Source organism: Castor canadensis, chromosome 7, assembly GCF_047511655.1.
Source record: "Castor canadensis chromosome 7, mCasCan1.hap1v2, whole genome shotgun sequence".
In the NCBI taxonomy this organism is placed as follows: Eukaryota; Metazoa; Chordata; class Mammalia; order Rodentia; family Castoridae; genus Castor; species Castor canadensis.
The window spans coordinates 34,766,530-34,789,572 of record NC_133392.1 but is presented as its reverse complement, the minus strand read 5'-3'; the positions used below and the strand labels follow the sequence as shown (position 1 = coordinate 34,789,572).

At 34.3% G+C, this 23,043-nt stretch overlaps 2 pseudogenes; one reads left to right on the top strand and one right to left on the bottom strand.

Annotated features, from left to right (window-relative positions):
* LOC141424858 (cytochrome P450 2C18-like) overlaps positions 1-23,043 on the bottom strand; it is a 408,512-nt pseudogene that overhangs the window by 98,334 nt on the left and 287,135 nt on the right.
* LOC141424773 (cytochrome P450 2C9-like) lies at positions 226-21,214 on the top strand (annotated as a pseudogene).

The following is a 23,043-nucleotide window of genomic DNA, read 5'->3' as shown; positions in this document are numbered from 1 at the left end:
TAAACTATAATTTCCTATGCGCACTCTTGAAAGAGGGGTAAGAGTAAAGTGCACAGTTTTTGTAATCTTTATCATTGTAACAAAGTTTATTCTGAACAGAGATTAAACTTCAAGTAGCTAATTGGTCACTTATGCATCAGAAAAGTCAAGCACTGAATAGTCAGGGCACTTTATAAACATTTCTTTAGCAAGTTCATAGATCTCTCAGTAAGTGAACAGGCTTCAATGGATCCAGTTTTGTTATTGTTCCTAGGCCTTGCCTGTCTGCTTCTTCTTTCTTTCTGGAGTCAGACCTCTGGGAGAAGAAAGCTCCCTCCTGGCCCAACTCCTCTCCCAATTATTGGAAACCTCCTTCAGATTGATACTAAAGATATTAGCAAGTCCTTAACCAATGTAAGTACTGTTTGTGTTCCTCAAATACTGATGATAGAGACATATAAAAGGTGATAAATTGAAATCTGTTTTAAAATATAAATCTATTATTAAAGACAAAGTGCTTTAATAGATTATCATAAAGCAAAATAGTTCTTCAATGTGATGTGCAAGTGAATGCTGGATATAATCAAGGAATGAAGTAATGTATTCCGTGTGTATAAGAATGTTTAATTTGTTTTACATTATCCTCCATGTCACACCTTTGGAAAAGTCATTGATGTGTCTTTCTATCCTTCTTTTATAGACATATTCTTGATATTATTCTTAAGGGCTTTATAAGGGAAGTATTGTGATTATATATTTCATTCAATATATTATTTAGCCTCCTGGCCATGCATTTTTTATTCAGAACAGCAATTGAAATTGAATTATCTGAAGAACATTATGCCTGATGTCAAGGAAATACTTATAGATACAGACTAGCAAAATAATAAAAGAATGAAGCAATGATTTACAACAAAAATAATGATATAATACAAACATGGATGCTGCCCAAATTGTTTGCCTAGGGCAAAAAATTCTAGAGAGTAAGAAATTGTTTCTTTGAGAGATATTTCAACTTCTGGAGCAGCCTCTGTGGGACCTCTTTTTATGTTTCTATACCAGTAGACTCCAAACTGTACTGGGAAGTAGAACACCCTGTAGTGAAATTTAAAAAAAATTGCTATTGCCATCACTGGACTGTCAGTTTAACCAAGGTAAGAGTTTTGAAGGCAATCCTGAAGAAGGCATATGATTATTGAGAAGGTTTGAAAGGGGAAGTTGATGAATTTCACAAGCATCAAATGGCTTATAAGCAGACATATAAATCTGAGTCTTTTATTTTATATTAGATGCTTGAACAAATTTCATAAATTGAACTTAGCTTTTTCCTTTGTGAAACATGACAAACTTGATGAATATTTTGATGTAAGAATTGTTATTTGTTTATCGGTTGTCTGTACCATTGCCTAGCAATTAAAAAAAATCTTTAAGTAACCAATGGTAACAATAATAATCATATTATGTATAAATACTTCACAGTCTCACTATGAAGCAAATAATGACTTCTTTTCCTAGTGTTTTGATTTTCCTCCCTGTTTTCAGTTCTCAAAAGTCTATGGCCCTGTGTTCACCCTATATTTTGGCATGAAGCCCACTGTGGTGTTGCATGGATATAAAGCAGAGAAAGAAGCTCTGATTGATCAAGGCGAGGATTTCACTGGAAGAGGAAGTTTCCCAGTGATTGAAAGAATTATTAAAGGCCTTGGTAAGTGTACATGTGCATGTTGCACACATATGTATACGCAGCAGTGAACAAAGTGAGGGGTAGGTGGAAAAGAGACTTGAATGTCTTTCAGGCAGTGCTAGGCCATCTTTGTGGCTACTATTTGTTAATTACCTCTTCCTTGATTGGGATTTTAATCCTAGGGTTTTTTTTGTTCCCCTTTATTTAGGAGTCAGTTTCAGCAATGGAAACAAATGGAAAGAGACACATCATTTCTCTCTCATGACTCTGAGGAATTTTGGGATGGGAAAGAGGAACATTGAGGACTGTGTTCAAGAGCAAGCACACTACCTTGTGGAGGAGTTGAAGAAAACCAATGGTAAATTCCACTTTATATCACTGACATTAATATAGTATTCTAGTTACAGATATAAAAGATTTCTTGAACTTATTTTGTCCCAAACATTTTCTTTTGTTTTCAAATTAGAAATCATCAACCAAAGTTTTGGATTTAATGTCTGAGGAGTTAAGGTGCAATGCAATTCATTCTCCTTAGCATAATGTGGGTTACCTATTGCAATCATCACAAGAGAAAATACTTGCTAAATGAACATGGTGTCAATGACACTAACTGGGGAGTCCAAACCAGATAACATCTGGTTTCATTTAGTTGAACTTTATTGGTATTTCCACCTCCAGTAACATGTCTCAGGAATTCTTCAATGCTGATTCCTAGAGTCCTGGCAAGTAATAATGTTAAGTTTTGATTGTTTTGCTATCTTTTAACATAATTCATATCAATTATTTTTCTGCAAACACAGATAAATATTTTAAAATTTATCATTAATTCTTCTTTTATAATAATACTTTATATGATTTTAGTAAATACATGTTATGGCATAAATACACAAAGTATACAAAAATGTATGATTTATTTAATAGACTTCAATTATTATTAGTAACTCTTTATCTAGTCTTTTCTAAGTTTATTCTGACTGCATATTAAGTTTGGATATCTTTTTCCCCCATGTTCATTGGATTTTGTAGGAGAAAGTTTATGGCAATTATTTTCTTTCCACTGCTAACTCTACTCACCTATTAAATGGGTGCTGAAGTTAATCAGGTTATCCACCTGGATTCAAAATTTCTTTGTTTTCACATTTTCTCTTCCAAATAAAGTAAAAGGAAATACTAAAATCAAAATTGACTTGTGAATGACACAAACACTCACAGGCACATACCCAGAAAATTTGAAGGACATTCCAAATTATCCCCAACATCTTTGACCAAAATAAAATGCTTTCTCATAACATAGAGTACTTCAGAGTTTAAGCAGCCTGGCATACAGGCAGGCAACTTCAATGAGATATGTATTATTCAAATGATCCATCTGTTATTCAGCACACTATTAATGAAAGCCACTCTTATTTAGAGTTACAGATAGAAATTTCTGAGCTCCTTATGTATAAATAATGTGCTCATTTGATTATAACAATTTCACAGTAAAAATAGCAGCATAAAAGAAATTTTTCCTTTAATTTGATTTCTTTACTTACAAAATCATTGAGAGATGAACCTTCAAATGTATTGGATCATGTTATTCTACTGAATATTGTACAGAACAATATTCCAGAATCCAAAAATTTTTAAGGGGTTAAATTCATCATTTCAAATATAGAAATGAAAGGTTTCCATTTATCCTTCCTGTTTTTGTTTTCTTAACTGGCATTATATTTGAAATTAAAATTTCTTTCATTAACACTCAACAGTCCACAATATTCTTCCTTTTTACTTGATATTACTTTTTCTTTTCAATGGGTGTATTCTACTTCCTACATTTGTTCCTTCTAATACTTGAACTCATCCACAGTATCTGTTTTGTTCATCTCTACTCAAGACTCTTCAAATTGCTCATTATCTATAAAAAGTTTCTTGGTTCAATCTGTTCTCTCCCTTATTATCTCAGTGTTGTGTTGTCTACAGACTTTGGAGATAGATGTAATTTTACACTGAATATTAGGTTTATGAAAGTATTCTTTTTCTTCCAACATATCAGAGAGTGAGCCTAAAACATCCGTGGGTAAGATAATGGCTGTTAACTAACATTATTTAACTAGATAGGTTGGAATGGGCAAGTCAGGTTCATGGTAAAAAGTGATATGCTGGTTTAACTTATGCTTCGTATTTGACTGATGGTGAAATTTTAGATACAATAACACTTAAAATTTTTAAAGTCCCTTTACCTGTTAAAAAGGCAAAGTGTTTCTTATGTACACCCAAATGTATTTTGACATTGCTTACAAATATTTAGGCTCACCCTGTGATCCCACCTTTATCCTGGACTGTGCTCCCTGCAATGTGATCTGCTCCATTATTTTCAATAATCGCTTTGATTTTCAAGACAAGGAATTTCTTAACCTGATGGAGAACTTAAATGAGAATGTCAAGATTCTGAGCTCAGCATGGACACAGGTAAAACCAACCTCATTTCTTCATGTAGAAATACTTGTGGTTTTCTTTTCTGACAAGCATTGGACCAAGTATTGAAGTGAATGTTTGTATACCATAGTCCCCCTGAAATTGTCATGGAGTGAATAACTGAGAAAGATATGTAAGTCCTTTATTTTACACCCTGGAAAGCAAAAGGGAAGTACACACCTTGTTCAAATCTCTTGCTTCTCTGTTCATTGGTTTCTTCATTAAATACCATAGAGATATTTCTATAAAATACTTTGCCCAAATGGGCACCCAGGTCCTTTACGGTGTATGAACCATAAAAATCTTCACAATTTTCTGTGTGCTGAATTGCATGTCACATTCTGCCTAAATAATAATTGTGTAGTCATAGAGAAGTCAAGTAAATGCCCTTACACAACTGAATTTCAAGGTATCTTTGAACCTCTTCAACTTTATATATACAATACAATTTTCCTCCTCAAGGTGCACACTGTAGTTCATTCATGTTTCCAGCTATAACATCTATCTATGTCTATGTTACACATTTATCAGTGTATAAATGTATGTATACCTTCTTTATATGTTTATTTAATAAATTATTGGGTTTTTTTCTTATAGATCTGCAATACGTTCCCTGCTCTCATGGATTATCTTCCAGGGAGTCTTAACAAATCAGAAAAAAGTATTGCTTACATAAAAAACTACATTTTGGAGAAAGTAAAGGAACATAAAGCATTGCTGGATGTTAATAATCCACATGATTTTATTGATTGTTTCCTGATAAAAATCGAGCAGGTAAAATATTTATATCACCTCAGATATTTGATTGCTTATGCATTCTGTGATTCATGTACAAGTTCTGTATTGAGAAGAGTTATTTAAATGATCAGGTTAGCAATACTTGGAAAAGTATCGAGAACTTACAATATGTGTGAATCTGTACTAAGCACCCTGGAAATATTTTTTTACATGTTAGTGGTCCCCTGACTCAAAATCTAAAGCTGCAACTTTTTTGACAATACTAATTCATATCATCTTCTTGGGCTTTACCTTAGCTTTGGCAAATCTGTACCCTATTTTTGGCATTTTATCTCTTATACTTAAAACACACTGGCAGTCATTAACTGTTGATCTTGGTGCTCATAACTACACTTTTCTCTTAGCATTTCCTTTGCTACATCATGAAGGAATACAATGTTTTATTTCACTTTCATTAGGTTCTAGGAAATTTTTCATTTCCCCCATTATTTCTTTGATGACCCAGTTTTCATTTCACAAACTACTTTGCAGTCTCCTTGTGTTTCTATATATCTGTCATTTATCTTGCTGTTGACTTCTAGGTTGATTGCACTCTGCTGTGGTTGAATACTTGGTGGTTATTTCAATTTTCTTGTACTTTTTAGACTTGATTTACATCCTAAAATATGATCTATGTTGGATAAAGTTCCAGAGCCCAAGTAAATTTTAACTAATTGGTAAAATGAAAATATTAGGTAGGTTATTAATATCAAGCATGATAATGACCATAATTTTCATATATCTTATTAATTAACTTTGCGTTTCCTTGTAAATAAGAAAAAGTTTAGCTATAAATGGCTTAAACAATACTGGGTTTATTTAACTCAAATACAAGCACACCTATTATGAGCCATTGTCAGTATAATACAATGACTTCAAAGCATGAAAGGTTAAAGCATGGGGCATCTGCCAGTTTTATATGCTACATTCAGCATATAGGTCTTCATTTAATGTTTAAATCCTTATGTTTCAAGATAATGGATACATCAAACCTCATTCACATCTGTGTTTTCACTGATAATAATAAGCCAGCAGAAATGGTCTTCTTTGTACATTTTTCATAAACAAAGAACCTATATAATACACATAACTACAAAGTTTCACACTAAGAAGTTTAAGGAAAATAAGAAATACAGGGCCAGGAAAAGAAGTTTAGGTCAATTTATTTACAATATCTGTGATATCACAATTTCTTCTGATGCTGCTCTCTGTAGGTTCTTTTTAGTCCAAATGAATAACATTATAGGGCATTTGAGATTCATTGTAATTCAATGTAAAGATAAATAACTTATCAGATAATTTCATAAAATTATTCCTAGGAAAAGCACAATGAATAGTCATTATTTACTGATGAAAACTTGGTAACCACTGCATTTGATTTGTTTGCTGCTGGAACAGAGACAACAAGCAACACTGAGATATTCTCTGCTGCTCCTTCTGAAGCATACCTGTGTCACAGGTATGACTACAGATAATGAGTAAGTGAATTTCAGAGAGATATTGGGAAAAACTATTTCTAGCCCCTCTCTTGTTTGTCTTAGAGGAATTTCACTATTTCATCTTCTGTCCCACTATCTGTAATTGGGAAGGTGATTGATAGGAGTGAAGATAGCCTTGTACTTGAAAAGCAGTAATCAATTTGGGTTGTAATACACTTGTGTATGGAAGCATAGCAATCCTTATCTCAACTAGAAAAAATGCTTTGTCTTTCTTATTATTGCTTATGTCTTCTCTTTAACAAAATTGGAGAAAAGGGCAGAACAGGTTATGCCTGGAAGTGAGGGGGACGGGGGGAGAGGAAGAGGACAGGGGGCTAAGGGAAGAAATGGCCCAAATGATGTATGTACATATGAATAAGTGAATAAAAAAAGAAAAGAAATAACAATCTGGTTCAATACCTGGCTTTCATGGGAGTTGATTTATGGCAGGAACAGACAACATAAGTGGAATAACAAGGAATCACATATTGATTTTGTTGTAAAATGGAAATTTTGAAAAGTAGGTATATTATGGAGAATTCCTTTGTTCATTGTGATGGTTCTGTGGCTGAGTTAGGGAAAAAGAAACTCTCCATACTGAGGAATAAATGGCAATTCTATAATTTAGTGAGGCTGCCTGAGAAAATTTCCACTCTGCAAACTATTCTAAAAATCTACATTTACTAGATAGGTATTTCCATTTAGTCATAAGGTAACTTGGATGGATTTTATTATTTAATTAGTATGTTTGCATAAAACAGCTGTAAACAAAGTAAGGATTTTTTGAGGTGGACCTGAGAGTCAAACATTTTATCATTTTTAATGAACAGTACTTCAGAAATTTTCCTTTAACAAGTTTCAGATGTGCATCATATATGAAACATATGTATTTTGCATTCTGTGTCATAATTTCAAGAAAAGGACAAAAATTTACTATGAATGGCAAAATGTTTTTAAGATAGTAGAAGAGAATACTAAACAAACAACAAATATTCACCAAATATCAGATCCACAATAAGATGTTGAGTGGTGAATTCACTAAGCAGGGAGGATGATGTGGTAACAGGACAATGTATCATGGAAAAAAGGAATCTTTGTCCCTACACTTCATAAGAAAGTCCTTGATTGGAAATAAAAGATGCCAAATAAAGTAGAGAATAAGGATCAAAATGGATATTTTCTTTTTAAAACACTAATATTAGTATATAAATTAACATATAGTATATATACAGAGGATTTTATTGTAATATTTCTTTTTTATGTGACATTTCCATATATACATATATTATGCCCTGGTTTGGTTCATCCCCCTTCATTACTCTCTCTCTTACTCCATTCTACCTCTTAAAATAACTTCAACAAGTTTCAATCTTCCATATTTAGACATGTTATAAAGTATAACAGGTATATCATCCTTTCCATCTTGATTTACCCTCCCTCTCTCACTAGTGCACTATCCTTAACATTATCTTTTAAGGGTAATTCCTGTCCTTCATTGTTTAAATGTCTGTTCATTGGGAAATTGATGTTGGCATTTTAACTACAAATATATTATGCTTAAATCATATAACTCCCTATACTCTTCTTCCTCACTCTTTTTTTCCATACTATGTATTGTTCAACAGTTTTTTCCTAGGTTCCCACCATATCTCCATTCATCAGGTGATTGATTTTCTCCCACAAGAAAGAAAGGCTCACCTGAAAGGACCTTGAGCCCCATTTCTGCCTGAATTCAGCAGACATGTATTTCCAGAGAATTAGTAACCTTAAAGCGTACCTCATATTTTTCCAACTTATAGAAAGTTCTCTCAAAGTTCTCATCAAAATGAATGAAATAAAATCACTCTCCAAGGAAAGAGAGTCTTGGAGTTCAAGATTACCAGAATTGAATACATAACCATAAGCATTCTGAGAGATATATCAAGTCATATATGATTATTAGGATTCAATCTGTACCTCAAGAGTAGCTGTTAAATTACAAATCAGTTTAAAATGGTGTGGGAGTATGTTTTCATACCTACATTTTTGCCATAGTTTATCTGTCTACTTCCCAGTCTTTACCAAATGCTGCAGAATATGTTTTATCCAACTGTCAGAGGAAGCCATGGACTCCAAGAATCATGACAGCTCATAGAGGTTGTCAAGAATGACAGCAATGTTGTTGGCACCAGGCCTAGGTACATCACTACATAAAAGATGAGGTGGAGGTTGCAGGTGTGAGGAAGAGGATAGAACCAGGAAAAAACAGAGTCAATTGATAGTCTGAGGCTTCCCAATCACTAGGCATTTATTCGAATGAATAAATTATCTCTCTGATTACTGGAAATAATTCTATCTCAAGAGTTGGGAAATTATAAAATTATATAGAGTAACAGGGTTTATTGCAAGAAAGTAGCAAGAAGATATCATAATCAAAATTTTGATTCAAGGATACAGTATTTATGTCACCTGAGTGATATTAGCCATCAATATTTATATATACAATGATTGTAATCTAATATATTTTGGTAAATGTGGTAATGGAAATATTGCTTTTTTATGCAGATGTTTTGCATATAAGCAGCATTGTGTTAGTCAGTTTTTGTCACTCAGTCAAAGTACCTCAGAATACCAATTTAAAATCCAACTCAGAGTATTTTCATTGTATGCCAATCAGTGATCAAATTATGAACCCAGCAGTGGATTTTTCCATTCATTATGTCAAGACTGTAACAACCTCTCAAGGATGAGTCAAACCATCACACATGAAGACAAAAAAAATTATGTTTCCCATAATAGGAAATCCATAAGCATTGTATAACAATTCCATAAGTAAGGAATTGAGTTCATATTGAGAAAGATGAATAAAATCTTCAGTATCAGTGGCTAGAATATTCTAAGTTGTGACACTTGGGAAGTGCTCCATTGCAAATTGCTCTCTCTCACACACACAAATATGTTAAAATAGATTCATTGTATCTATAAATCTCAAATATTATTTTGTTATAAAATTAATATGAGATTCCTGTGTACCTTTCAACAAGGCTCTGATTTCTTCACAGAGGTGTGTTTATTTTGTGAAATATTTAATTCCATTATCACAAATGCTACATTATAAGCCATATGTTTAATTTTATATATTTTAAGTGTACCTCTGTAATAATTTGCATTTATTTTGCTGCTCATGTATCTTCATCATGCTTTATATATCACTGAATTGTTATGAACAATATTTCTCTGTTTTTCCATTGATTTCTACTTGTGTTTTGCCAGCTAAAATCCAGGAAGAGATTGGCAGTGTGGTTGGAAGACAACGGAGTCCCTCCATGCAGGACAGGAGTCACATGCCCTACACAGATGCTGTGTTGCATGAGATTCAGAGATACATTGACCTCCTTCCCACCAATCTGCCCCATTCAATGACCTGTGATATTAAATTCAGAGACTATCTTATACCAAAGGTAAGGTTGTTTCTGCAATGCTGCACCTCAATCCTCTTGATGTTCCCCAATTCACAGTACAAATCTCATCTTCCTTTTTGGATTGCTGTGCTGGGTAGGGGAACATTTTGGCAATTACAAAAATTCTTACAGTATAGAAAATATATCATACTTGAAATCACCACCTCCACCATTCTCCATTAACCCTCCACCCCCAGCCTCTTTCCTGGACCAGTTTCAACAGGTATCATGTTTTCATTTACATATATGTATAAACAGAACTTGCACTATACTCATCCTCCCAAACTCTTTCCCCAGCTCCTCTGCCCTCCCACTGGTACCAACTCCCCCAAGCAGGACTTGTTCTGCCCTCCATTTCTTATGATTTTCTAAAATACAAAAACAACAACAACAACAAAAACGGACATTTTTGTTTATTTATGGTAACTACACAGAGAGTTTCCCTGTGACATTTCCATGTATGTAGATATTTTAACCCCAACTGGTTCATCTCTATTTTTCTTCTTTGTACATTAGTCTCCTTCTTATGTTGCTTTCAGTAGGATTAAAAATTCTATATTTACTCTTGTTTAGAGAGTGTATCAACCATATTTACCTTCTTAACTTCTTTCTTTTAAACTCCTAATATATATGACCTCCCCTTAGCATGACTTGTTTTTCATAATATTACTGTATTTGTTTTAGGTTATATTCCACATATGAGAGAAAATATGTGGCTTTTGACCTTGTGAACCTGACTAATTTGACTTAAGTTCATGTTCTCCAGTTCCATCATTTGCTTGTAAATGACAGATTTTCGTCCTTCTTTGTGGCTGAATATAATTCCATTGTATATAAATTACACATTTTCTTAATTCATTCATCAGTAGTGGGGAATCTTGGCTCCTTTGATAACTTAGATATCATGAATAATGCAGCAATAGACATGGGTGCAGGTGCCTTTATTGTAACCTGACTTACATTCCTTCAGGCATGTACCTAGGAGTGGAATTGCTTGATTAGATGGCACTCTACTTTTAGTTTTTGAGGAGCCTCCATTTTGTTTTCTATAGTGGTTTTACTAACACACATTCACACCAGCAGTGTATGAAGTCTGCTGTTTCCCCACATCCTCCCAAACATTTGTTGTTTGTGTTCTAGATGATTACTATTCTAACAGGGTTAGAGGGATAATCTTAAATGGGGTTTTGATTTGCCTTCACTTTATGGGCAGGGATTTTTAGCATTTCTTCATCTTCTGTCAAATTAATGTAGTACAAAGTCTTGTTATTGTTTCCAGTTTGAGGCTGTAAATCTTTATGAATTTTTTGTATCTGGCAGTGTGAGCCTTTTAGTTTTTGTCTCTACTGAGCTCCTACCCTTTATTCCTTCTGCTGTTGGCTCTTGCTGGAATGGTGTCTTTTCAGACTAGAGGACTAAAATGAACTCTTCTTAACATTCTTCATAGACCTTCTTAGAAATAAGTCTGCATGGATGATCTTATCCCCATTCAAATGAGATATCTCATATCTGTAGGATCAAACTGAGGCACTTATCTCAGTCCATATAATAGGTTAAGGCACCATCTGACAAAATTTGTTTATAAATCAACACGATAGCCCACACTTCAGACTTTCCAGATTACAAGGATTTTGTTGCCATGTCTAAACTCTGTCATTACAGGGTGGAAATAGTCATTGGTGATGTGTAAACAAATGAAGACAGGTCTGTTCTCTGTTTATTGAAACTGAAATTTAAATTTCATATAACATACATATATAAATGTACTCATTTTTAATTTTTATACATATAACATACATATATAAATGTACTCATTTTTAATTTTTATATCATGAAAGCTTTTTTACATCGAGTAGCTTGTCAATCAGGTTGAGAATAGCTGACACCTTATAGAACATATTCCTTTCATTAGCTCTTTCTAAAAAGACATGAAGTTGATGTGTATGTTTGTGTCTTAACTGAAGAAAATTGGCCAGACCAGGTCACAAAGATCTCAGGTCTTTTTCTAAAAGTTTATTGATTTGTATATTATACATATTTCATGACTGTTTCAGCCTCAATTTTCTTTATGTGTGAACTCAGGTGGTGCTTCATAAATTGTATTAAATGTACAATTGGTTGAATAATATTCACTGAAATTATGTATCTTTTTATACATAATAAAACATTTTCATAAGTTACTAGAGTGTACAGTGTCAAGGAAATATCTTTATAAACAAATTATATAATAAACTAGAATTTTCCCTCACTTTTGTCTTTAAAATTAGAATGAAAATAAAATTAAAGTATTATGTAAATACGTTCATATGTATTCATCAGTCTACTCTCATCTTGAGCATGTATGCCCCAAGCACAAGGATTATTTCCCTATTTAGCAGTAGTGGCATTTATATTCAGTAGTGCTCATTAATAGAATATCATTTAATCAACAGCTTATATTTAATTTCTGTAACATTTCTGAATATTATTTATAAATATTTTTTTCTCTTTCAGCTGATGATCTAGTTAAGGAACAAGAAAACAATGTAAATTGTTTTATTTTTTATTCATTTATTTGTGAGATGGAGTATATATATACATACGCATCTCAAGCTAGAAACAATGAATAATCTTCTTGCCTTGGGCACAGGGAATAAATTGTGTGACTCCAACTCACTTAATGTAGATATATTTTCCATTTAGTCTCCAATAATCAGGAACAATGTGCTTGCCTTTCTCTCGATATGTTGCCATTCCTGAGGAATCAAGCCAACAAAATTGGAGATATTCCACCAAGGTGGTCTGTTTCATTGCTTCCTATAGACTAGATTACACATTTGATTTTTTAAAAAATACATCTTTTATTCATATGTGCATACAATGTTCGGGTCATTTCTCCCTCTCTTCTCCTGGCCCTAAATCTCAAGTTCGCATATGAGGGAGAACATACAAGTTTTGGTCTTTTGGGCCAGGCTAACCTCACTCAGAATGATGTTCTCCAATTCCATCCATTTACCAGCGAATGATAACATTTCGTTCTTCTTCATGGGTGAGTAAAATTCCATTGTGTACAGATACCACATTTTCTTGATCCATTCATCAGTAGTGGGGCATCTCGGCTGTTTCCATAACTTGGCTATTGTGAATAGTGCTGCAATAAACATGGGTGTGCAGGTGCCTCTGGAGTAACCTGTGTCACAGTCTTTTTTTGCTGGATCATATGGTAGATCAATGTTTAGCTTTTTGAGTAGCCACCAAATTTTTTTCCAGAGTGGTTATACTAGTTTACATTCCCACCAACAGTGTAAGAGGGCTCCTTTTTTCCCTAATCCTCGCCAACACCTGTTGTTGGTGGTGTTTCTAATGATGGCTATTCTAACAGGGGTGAGGTGGAATCTTAGTGTGGTTTTAATTTGCATTTCCTTTATTGCTACAGATGGTGAGCATTTTTTCATGTGTTTTTTGGCCATTTGAATTTCTCCTTTTGAGAGAGTTCTGTTTTGTTTACTTGCCCATTTCTTTATTAGTTCATTAATTTTGGGAGAATTTAGTTTTTTGAGTTCCCTGTATATTCTGGTTATCAGTCCTTTGTCTTATGTGTAGCTGGAAAATATTTTCTCCCACTCTGTGGGTGGTCTCTTCTTTTTAGAGACCATTTCTTTTGTTGAGCAGAAGCTTTTTAGTTTTATGAAGTCCCATTTATCTATGCTCTGTCTTAGTTGCTGTGTTGCTGGGGTTCCATTGAGAAAGTTCTTGCCTATACCTATTAATTCCAGAGTATTTCCCACTCTTTCTTGTACCAACTTTAGAGTTTGGGGTCTGATATTAAGGTCCTTGATCCATTTTGAGTTGGTACTAGTACAGGGTGATAAACATGGATCTAGTTTCAGTATTTTACAGACTAACCAATTTTCCAAACTGTTTTTGTTGAAGAGGCTGTCTTTTAGCGCTTTTGTCAAAAATAAGTTGGATATAGTTGTGTGGATTCATATCGGGGTCCTTTATTCTTTTCCATTGGTTTTACTGTCTGTTTTTGTGCCAGCACCATACTGTTTTTATTACTATTGCTTTGTAATATAGTTTGAAATCAGGTATTGCGATACCTCCAGCACTGCTCTTTTTGCTAAGTATTGCCTTGGCTATTTGTGGTCTCTTGTGTTTCCAAATGAATTTTAGGGTAGATTTTTCAATCTCTTTAATGAATGTCATTGGAATTTTGATGGGAATTGCATTAAACATGTGGATTACTTTTGGGAGTATAGACACTTTTACTATGTTGATTCTACCAATCCATGAGCATAGGAGATCTCTCCACCTTCTATAGTCTTCCTCAATCTCTTTCTTCAGGGGTTTTTGTTTTCCTTATAGAGGTCATTCACATCCTGTGTTAAGTTTACTCCTAGGTATTTGATTTTTTGAAGCTATTGTAAATGGAATTGTTTTCCTATATTCTTTCTCAATTTGTTCATTATTAGTGTATAGAAAAGCTAATGATTTTTGTAAGTTGATTTTGTATCCTGCCACCTTGCTACAGCTCTGAATGGTGTCTAGGAGTTTTGGGGTACAGTTTTTGGGATTTTAAGGTATAGGATCATATTGTCTGCAAATAAGGATATTTTGACAGTTTCTTTATCTATTTGTATTCCTTTTATTTCTTCTTCTTGCCTAATTGCTATGGCTAGGAATTCTAATACAATGTTGAATAGGAGAGGGGATAGAGGGCATCCTTGTCTCATTCCTGATTTTAGGGGGAATGTTTAAAATTTTTCACAATTAAGTATAATGTTGGCTGTAGGTTTGTCATAAATAGCTTTTATAATATTGAGGCACATTCCCTCTATTCCTAGTTTTCTTAGAGCTTTTATCATGAAATGGTGTTTCATCTTGTCAAAGGCTTTTTCTGTATCTATTGAGATAATCAAGTGGTTTTTGTCTTTGCTTCTTTAATGTGCTGCCTACAGTTCTCCTTTTTGGAGGTGTCTTGCCTGGTTTTGGGATAAGTGTAATATTGGCTTCATAAAATGTGTTAAACAGTATTCCTTCCCTTTCTATTTCGTGGAACAGTTTAAGGAGGGTTGGTATCAGTTCTTCTTTAAAGGTCTGATAGAATTCAGCAGAGAATCAGGTCCTGGACTTTTCTTTTTGAGGAGACTCTTGATTGCTGCTTCAATTTCATTTTGTGTTATAGATCTATTCAGATGATTAATGTACTCTGAGTTTAGTTTTGGATGATCATAAGTATCTAGATATCTGTCCATTTCTTGAAGATTTTCAAATTTAGCAGAATATAGTTTCTCAGTGTAGTCTCTGATGATTTCCTGGATTTTCGTGGTGTTTGTTGTTATCTTCCCTTTTGCATTCTTGATTTTACTGATTTGGGTTTTTTCTCTCCTCATTTTAGTAAGGTTTGCCAAGGGTCTTTCGATCTTGTTTATTTTTTCAAAGAACCAAATTTTGTTTCATTGATTCTTTGTATGATTTTTGTTGTTGTTTCTATTTCATTGATTTCAGCTCTTGTTTTTATTATTTCTCCCCTTCTGTTTGTTTTGGGATTTGCTTGTTCTTGTTTTTCTAGGAGTTTGAGATGTATCATTAAGTCATTGATTTGAGATCTTTCTGTCTTTTTAATATATGCACTCATGGCTATAAACTTTCTTCTCAGGACTGCCTTTGCTGTGTCCCACAGGTTCCCATATGTCATGTTTTCATTTTCATTAACTTCCAGGAACCTTTTAATTTCCTCTATTATATCATCAATGACCCATTGATCATTGAGCAATGTATTATTGAGTTTCCAACTGTTTGCATGGTTTTTTTTTCTATTTTTTGGTGTTGAGTCCTAGTTTTAATGCAACGTGATCATATAGAATACAAGGTATTATTTCTATTTTCTTATATTTGCTGAGGCTTGCTTTGTGCCCTAGGATATGATCAATTTTGGAGAAGATTCCATGGGCTGCTGAGAAGAATGTATATTGTGTAGAAGTTGGATGAAATGTTCTGATGTAGACATCAGCTAGGTCCATTTGCTGTATGGTATGATTTAGATGTAGGATTTCTTTATTGATTTTTTGTTTGGATGACCTGTCTATTGGTGATAGGGGGTTATTAAAGTCTCCCACTACCACCATGTTGGCTTTTACATATGTTTTTTGGTCCTTCAGAGTATGTTTGATGAAATTGGGTGCATTGATGTTGGGTTTATATTGTTGATAATTGTTATTTCTTTTTAGTGTATTTCCCCTTTTATTAGTATGGAATGTTCTTCTTTATCTCATTTGATCCATGTAGGTTTGAAATCTATTTTGTTGAGATAAGTATTGCTCCTCCTGCCTGTTTTCAGGGACCATTGGCTTGGTAAATCTTCTAGACTCTCACCTTAAGCCTATGCTTATTTTTGCTGATGAGATGCGTCCCCGTAAGCAAAAAATTGTTGGATCTTCCTTTTTAATCCAGTTTGTCAAATGGTGTCTTTTGATTTAAGAATTAAGTCCATTAACATTGAGTGTTAGTATTGATAGGTATGTGGTGATTCCTGTCATTTAGTTGTCTTAGTTGTTTAAAGGTTTGATTGTGTGTAGCTAAATCAATGTTACTCTCTACTTTCTTGCTTTTTCTTTTCCTGTAGTTTGGTACTGTCTGCCCTTTCGTGGTTATGTTGGCTTTCACTTTTTGTGTGCAAGGTCCCTTGAAGAATTTTTTGTAGTGGTGGCTTTGTGATCACATATTGTTTTGATTCTGCTTTTCATGGAAGACTTTTATTGCTCCATCTATTTTGAATGATAGTTTTGCTGGGTAGTGTCCTAGGGTTGAAGTTATTTTTATTCAGTGCCCAGAAAACCTCACTCTATGCTCTTCTTGCTTTTAAGGTTTCCATTAAGAAATCTGCTGTGATTTTGATGGTTTTACCTTCGTAAGTTATTTGGTTTTTTCTCTTTTACTGCCTTCAATATTCTTTCTCTATATCCTGTGCTTGTTGTTTTAATGACAATAAGTCATGTGGTAGCTCTGTTTTGGTCAAGTCTGTTCAGTGTTCTGGAGGCTTCCTGTACTTGAATGGGCATAGTTTTCTCTAGATTTGAGAAATTTTCTGTTATTATTTTGTTGAATATAATATGGGTTCCTTTTTTTTGCACTTCTTCTCCTTCTTCAATGTCCATGATTCTCGGGTTTGCCTTTTGATGGAGTCATTGAATTTTTGCATATTCCTTTCACAGGTCTTAAGTTGTCTAAATAGTAGTTTTTCAGTTTTTCCTTTAATTACCATTTCATCTTCATGTTCTGAGATTCTGTCTTCTCCTTGTTCTAGTCTGATGGATTGGCCTTCCATTTTGTTTTGCATTTCTGTTTTGTTCTTTTTTCTGAGGTTTTTCATATCATGAGTCACTTCTTTTTTAATATTGTCAATTTTCATCCTGAGTTCATTTATCTCTCTCTATTTATGGTGTTCTTTGTTTCACTTTGGTGTTTATACAGTGCTTCTAAGTTTCCTTTTATTTGTTCTTGTGCTTTCTCATATTCTTCATTTTTGTTGTCTTAGAATTTCTTAGTGTCTCCTGTACATTGTGGTTGACCATAACCAGTATTATCTCTATAAAATTCTCATTGATTATTTGTAGTATTTCTTCTTTTAGGTTGTTTTTGTGGGCTTCATTGGATTCTTTGGCATAGTTTATCTTTGTTTTGTTGGAGTCTAGATCTGGGTATCTCTTTTTTTTTTTCATTTCTCTCTGATTCTTGTACTAATTTATTATTGGAGGGAAATAGTTTCAATCCTTTTTCTGTCTTCCCCTCATTCCACTTGGTGGTGTTACTGTCCCTGAACTGTTTGCAATTTAGTATTATCTAGCTTGTAATGGTAATAATAATGATATCTAGAATGGAAGGGTAAGAGGAGAAGGAGAGCACAGAAGGAAAAGAGAAAAGGGAAAAAAAAACACCATCACCAGCACCACCACCAAAAACATAACCAATGAAATAAACAGGGAGAGATAGTGTACTAATTAACAGTGAAATAAACAAGCATTAGAGAGACAGAGCAAAAAGAAAAAAAGAAGAAAAGAAAAAAAAATTCCCAGGTTCAAATGCAATAAGTTTCAGTCTTAATAGTTCTGGTGTTACTCCTTCAGTATCCAGTCCTGGTGTTGGTGTTTGGATAGTAGCTCTGACATTGTCTCACCAAAGGAGAAAAGAGAAAAGGAAAAATAATAATACCGATAAAAAGAAAAAAATAATTTGAGAAAAAGAAAACAGAAAAGATATATAAAACTATAAAAGAATAAAAATTTCAGGTTCACAACCATGCTGTTTCAGTCTTAGTAGTTCTGCTGTTCTCCTTCAGCATCCAGTCCTGGTGTTGGTATTTAATCAGTAGCACTGTGGTTGTCTCACCAGGTGTTTGGGTCAGGATACAGCTTTGTGAACCTCTATCTGCTCTGGTTCAGGCTGTAGCTAACCTGCTACCTATTGCGAGCAGGCTGCTGCTGCTGGTTTTATTTATTGCAGTTCACGGGTCGGGGGGAGCCATCACATCCACTTACTCAAGCAGGCTTTGTTTATTTAGGGTTCTCTAGGGCACCTGCCCCTTCCCTTTTCTCCAGTGTGGAGTCTTACCAGTCTGCTACAGTTGCAGTCCTTGTTTATTTAGAGTTCGCCTGAGGAACTTCCCTTCCCCAACTCTCTTGCAGAGTGTGTTGCAAGGTCAGCCACTTTTGCAAGCCTAGTTCTCCCAAAGCTCGCTGGGGGGGCACCACCAAACCCACCTTCTCTGGCAGGTTTGTTTATTTACAGTTTGCATGGATGCCTGCTCCACCCTCTCCAGAACTCAAGGCGCCCCACCCTCTTTGCTACATGTCTTTTGCAACTCTTTATTATTCAGTTTTTTTTTTGTGGGGCAGAAGTCAGTCTGTCCAGGGGGCTATGCTGGTTTGTCCCAGAGGTGGCTGTGGAAGTACTGCATGCTGCTCATTTGCTCACCTGTTGGTCTGTGTCTCCAAAGCAGGTTAGGAACTGGCATCTGGTGGTGCAGGAGCCCTCCTGGTTTCTCTGTATAATCTGGTGTGGGGAAGCTATGTGTGGGATGGTGGTTCAGGGGTGTCAGATTTTTGTCTCTTCTTGGTTTTTCTTGCCAGGTATGTCTCCAGCGTCGTAGCAAGATCTTTACTTTATGAAGCTCATGCTATCTGCTTCCTCCCTTTAGTCTGTACCTCATTCTTTTCTCCAGATTTGATTGTGGAAGAAAACTACAAAGGTGCTATGTATACTACACTTAATCACATTGTTGAGGTGGGGACACTAATTATACCTCTGAGAATATTGATTAGCTAATTTCCTTCTTTAATAAGGTACATTGTCAGGTCACTCTGTGGGTTTTATATGTAATAAATGACAATCTATGCTGTGGTACATTACTATTGTTTCAAATCCTGTCTTCTAAAATACCCTTCCAAGTGTTTTGGTTCAATCAATGATCCTTGTGTTAACAGATGATCTTGACCTAAGTGATATAAAATTAATATTGTTCTAATTTTGTGATTCTTTTCTGTTGTGTCCAAATGGCTGGAAATATAATAACTCTTCCACTTTTTAAAGTTAATACAAACAACATTGCTGAACATTAAGTAGTTTTATATGTTTTAGATTTTAGACATTTCAGAAGAACACAATATTGAATATATCAAACATTTGTTTTATTAAAGTCCTATGAATAGACTCTCTGGACATTTCACTTTCAAACAGAATCATCTATTTGAAAATGTAATCCACATGAGTTCTGTGGAAATGGAAATGATGAACTAGTGCTGTAGTTGAGAGCAAACACCAGTGTCAAACCTTGACCTCAAGAAAAAATTCAGAGTTTTGGTGACGGATACCAAAGTATTCAGTACTTCAAGTGATATACAGGGAATGCTAACAAGACCCCAGCCAAAGACCTCAAACTCATCTCTCTTTAGAGTTTACGTGATCTGTCTTCCTGGAAATGCCACTGTTTCTCCTCAGACTTGGTTTCAATATATTGAGCTAACTGATTTCCATTGTAACATTCAGCTCTATAACTTCATTATACCTTTTTTTATGTGTGTGTGTGTGTGTGTGTGTGCGTGTGTGTGTATTGTTTCCAGGGCACAACCATATTAACATCACTGACTTCTGTGCTTCATGACAACAAGGAATTTCCCAATCCAGAAAGGTTTGACCCTGGTCACTTTCTGGATGAGAGTGGCAACTTCAAGAAAAGTGACTACTTCATGCCTTTTTCATCAGGTAAAAGGAATGCATTTGTATTTGGTCTTCAGGGGGCACAATAGCTTTTAGAGATCAGTTGAAACTTACATATTACCACTTCGGGTGTATGAGATTTGCTTTCTGTTCATGAGCAAAAGCACCGCTCCCAAAGCCTGAACACTTTAACTGCTCATGGCACACCCTCATTGTTTGTATAGATTAGAAAATTTAGTTTTATGATCATTTCTTCCACATTGAGGAAGCAAGATTGTAGTTTTTTAACATTCTTACTGTAGAGACATCATAGAGATACTAAAGACTGTCTCATAGAATGTAAAACTCATAAACATTCCTCCCCCACTATAAAAAGGCTAATATTACCCCATAGCTTCATTAGGTATATTCTGTAATGTGATGCTCACCTCACCCCTTAGAGTCAGTTTTATGGATTCAAGTCTCCAAAAGCACAGACCAACATGATATGAAAGCAGATAAGTGAATAGCTGTTTGTAACCCAATAGAACAGTGATGTGAGAAAATGATGCACAGATTTCTGGAATTGGGATTGCTGAAAAGAACCTTGAAGGTTTTGGTTCTTTCTTACCTTATTCTGAAGCATAAAATGAAGCAGGTAGCAGGCTAATTATGAAACTTTTCTGAGCTTTGTCCAAAAGGACAAAGACAATGGAAAGGAGAGATAGAGTGACATTTTTACATGGCAATGAAACACTGGAACCAGACATTTACTTTCAGTAAAGATTTTCAGAAAATCTCCCAATAACCATTAGGGTATGGTCAAATTTGGGATGTGTTAGGACACTGCAATGATCACAGAGCATGTAGTTTTTCCTTTGATCAGAATTAGGATATTGTCTTCAAAATCCAGATAGTAAATCTCCAGATTTACACTGTGTGGTCTGAGATTCTGGCAAAGCAAACTCCTTCATTAATTCTGTATTTTTTATTAACAGTTTTATACTAAGATTAACTACACTCTGTTTATTTTTGTTTTCAGGAAAACGGATGTGTGTGGCAAAGGTCTAGCCCATGTAGAACTGTTTTTATTCCTAACTACCATTTTACAGACCTTTAAACTGAAATCTCTGGTTGACCCAAAAAATCTCAACACCACCCCAGTTGTTAATGGATTTATTTCTGTTCCACCTCCATACCAGCTCTGCTTCATTCCTGTCTGAAGAAGAGCACTGTCAGGCTGCTGCTGTGATGTCAAATAGTGTCATTAGTCACCACCATGAAGGATGGGTTCCCTCATATCTGTCACATCTGTTTTCCTCTTCAGATTGTCCATTGCAAAGAGTGTTCTGAGTCACTTCACAAGTATAACTGGTATTGCTGATGCTCTGTAACAGTTATATTGACCTCTTCAAGTGCTAATATGTGTCAAATGCCACTTATTGATATGTTCTGATTTTAAAGCATTGAGATGATTAGCATATTACAATTCAGATCCATTTTTTTCCCTGTGCTTCTTCTTAATAAGAAGTATGATTAATTGCTGGTCCCATTCTCAGACTTTCCTTTTTTGTGCATAGTTCAGATAAAAACTGACAGAAAAGAGTAACCCAAAGAACATTCTAGTTCACATGGAAATCAGCATAAAGAATGTAAAGGGAGGGATGTTATGAGTTTCTTTGACTGTCACCTAGTCATGATGGAGGTATAGATTTGAAACAGAAACAATATCGAGCAGCAGTTTCAACCTGTAAGGAAATATTGTGAGAAGAAGATAAAGGGAGGAATAAACATTATGTTTAGCATTCATGACTCTACTTTGGTGTGACTGTGGAAAAAAAATAGAAAATTTGGTCTCTGTTTTGTACTTCATTATCCAACTAAGAGCCAAGTATACATTAATGCTTTCATGTTGAAAATCATATGACTTGAATGCTTTGTTTATATGTTCTTAATTTTACCTTTCTGTCTGCAATATGAACAAAATTTCAAAAAAAGCATCCCCTTTTCTGTTATTTTTTCTACTTTCCATGTATTATTTCATACTGAGTAAAAGTGTGACTGCCATGAAGCCAGAACCCAGTTATTCTTCAGAACATGTACAACTGAATATCTCCATATGACAAATTACAGTAATTTATATCATTTCCTTTAGTCTTGAAATGTATTAAATGAGAAATGACTACACTCTTTCTATTTCCTCATCTTCTTTCCCAAAGGAAGTCCCATTGAGAGGCAATATCAAACTAACATGTCAGGTTCTATGTGCACATATGTATCTGTACACATAGGAGTACATAGACATCCACTCATACATAGCATATATTTGTATATACACAATATGTATGGATAAATATGAATATTTATAAAATTGAGCTCATAGTATGAACTTTTGCATATGGTTTTTCTACTAAATAAAATGCCAAAAAGCACCTCAAGATGATGGAAACATAGCATGTGCTTTATTAGGTTTAAATTACCATAATTTTAACTCATGTACAATAATAGAAAAATTACACATATTGATAAAATACCGCTAACTATTTTGTTACATATATACATTGTGTAATATTTGCATCAGTTTAAACATGCACATCTGGAATGTTTATCATTTCATTGTGGCAAGAACATTCAAATTCCTATCTTTTACCTTTTGAATGTATGAACTACTTCATTATTAGGTGACTGGACAGTCAAACCAGAATTTACTCCTCTCTCTGTCTGACTCCATACCCATTAATCAACATTTCTCTAATCCTCATTCCATTCTACCCTTTTCAAGTTTTCATAACAACAAATATACTCTCAATTACTATGAGGTCAAAGTTTTGAATGTATCTTCCACATGAATGAAATAATCTAAGAATTCTTCATCTGTGCCTAGCTAATTACATTTGACATAAAGAGTTACATTTCTGCTTATGTTACAAGCAATATTATATTACTGTAGCTGCATAATATTCTGTTGTATACATGTACGCATTTTTTCCATTCATAAATAGATCAGTACTTCAATTGTTTGCATATTGAGAGTGTAGTGAAAAGTTCTTCA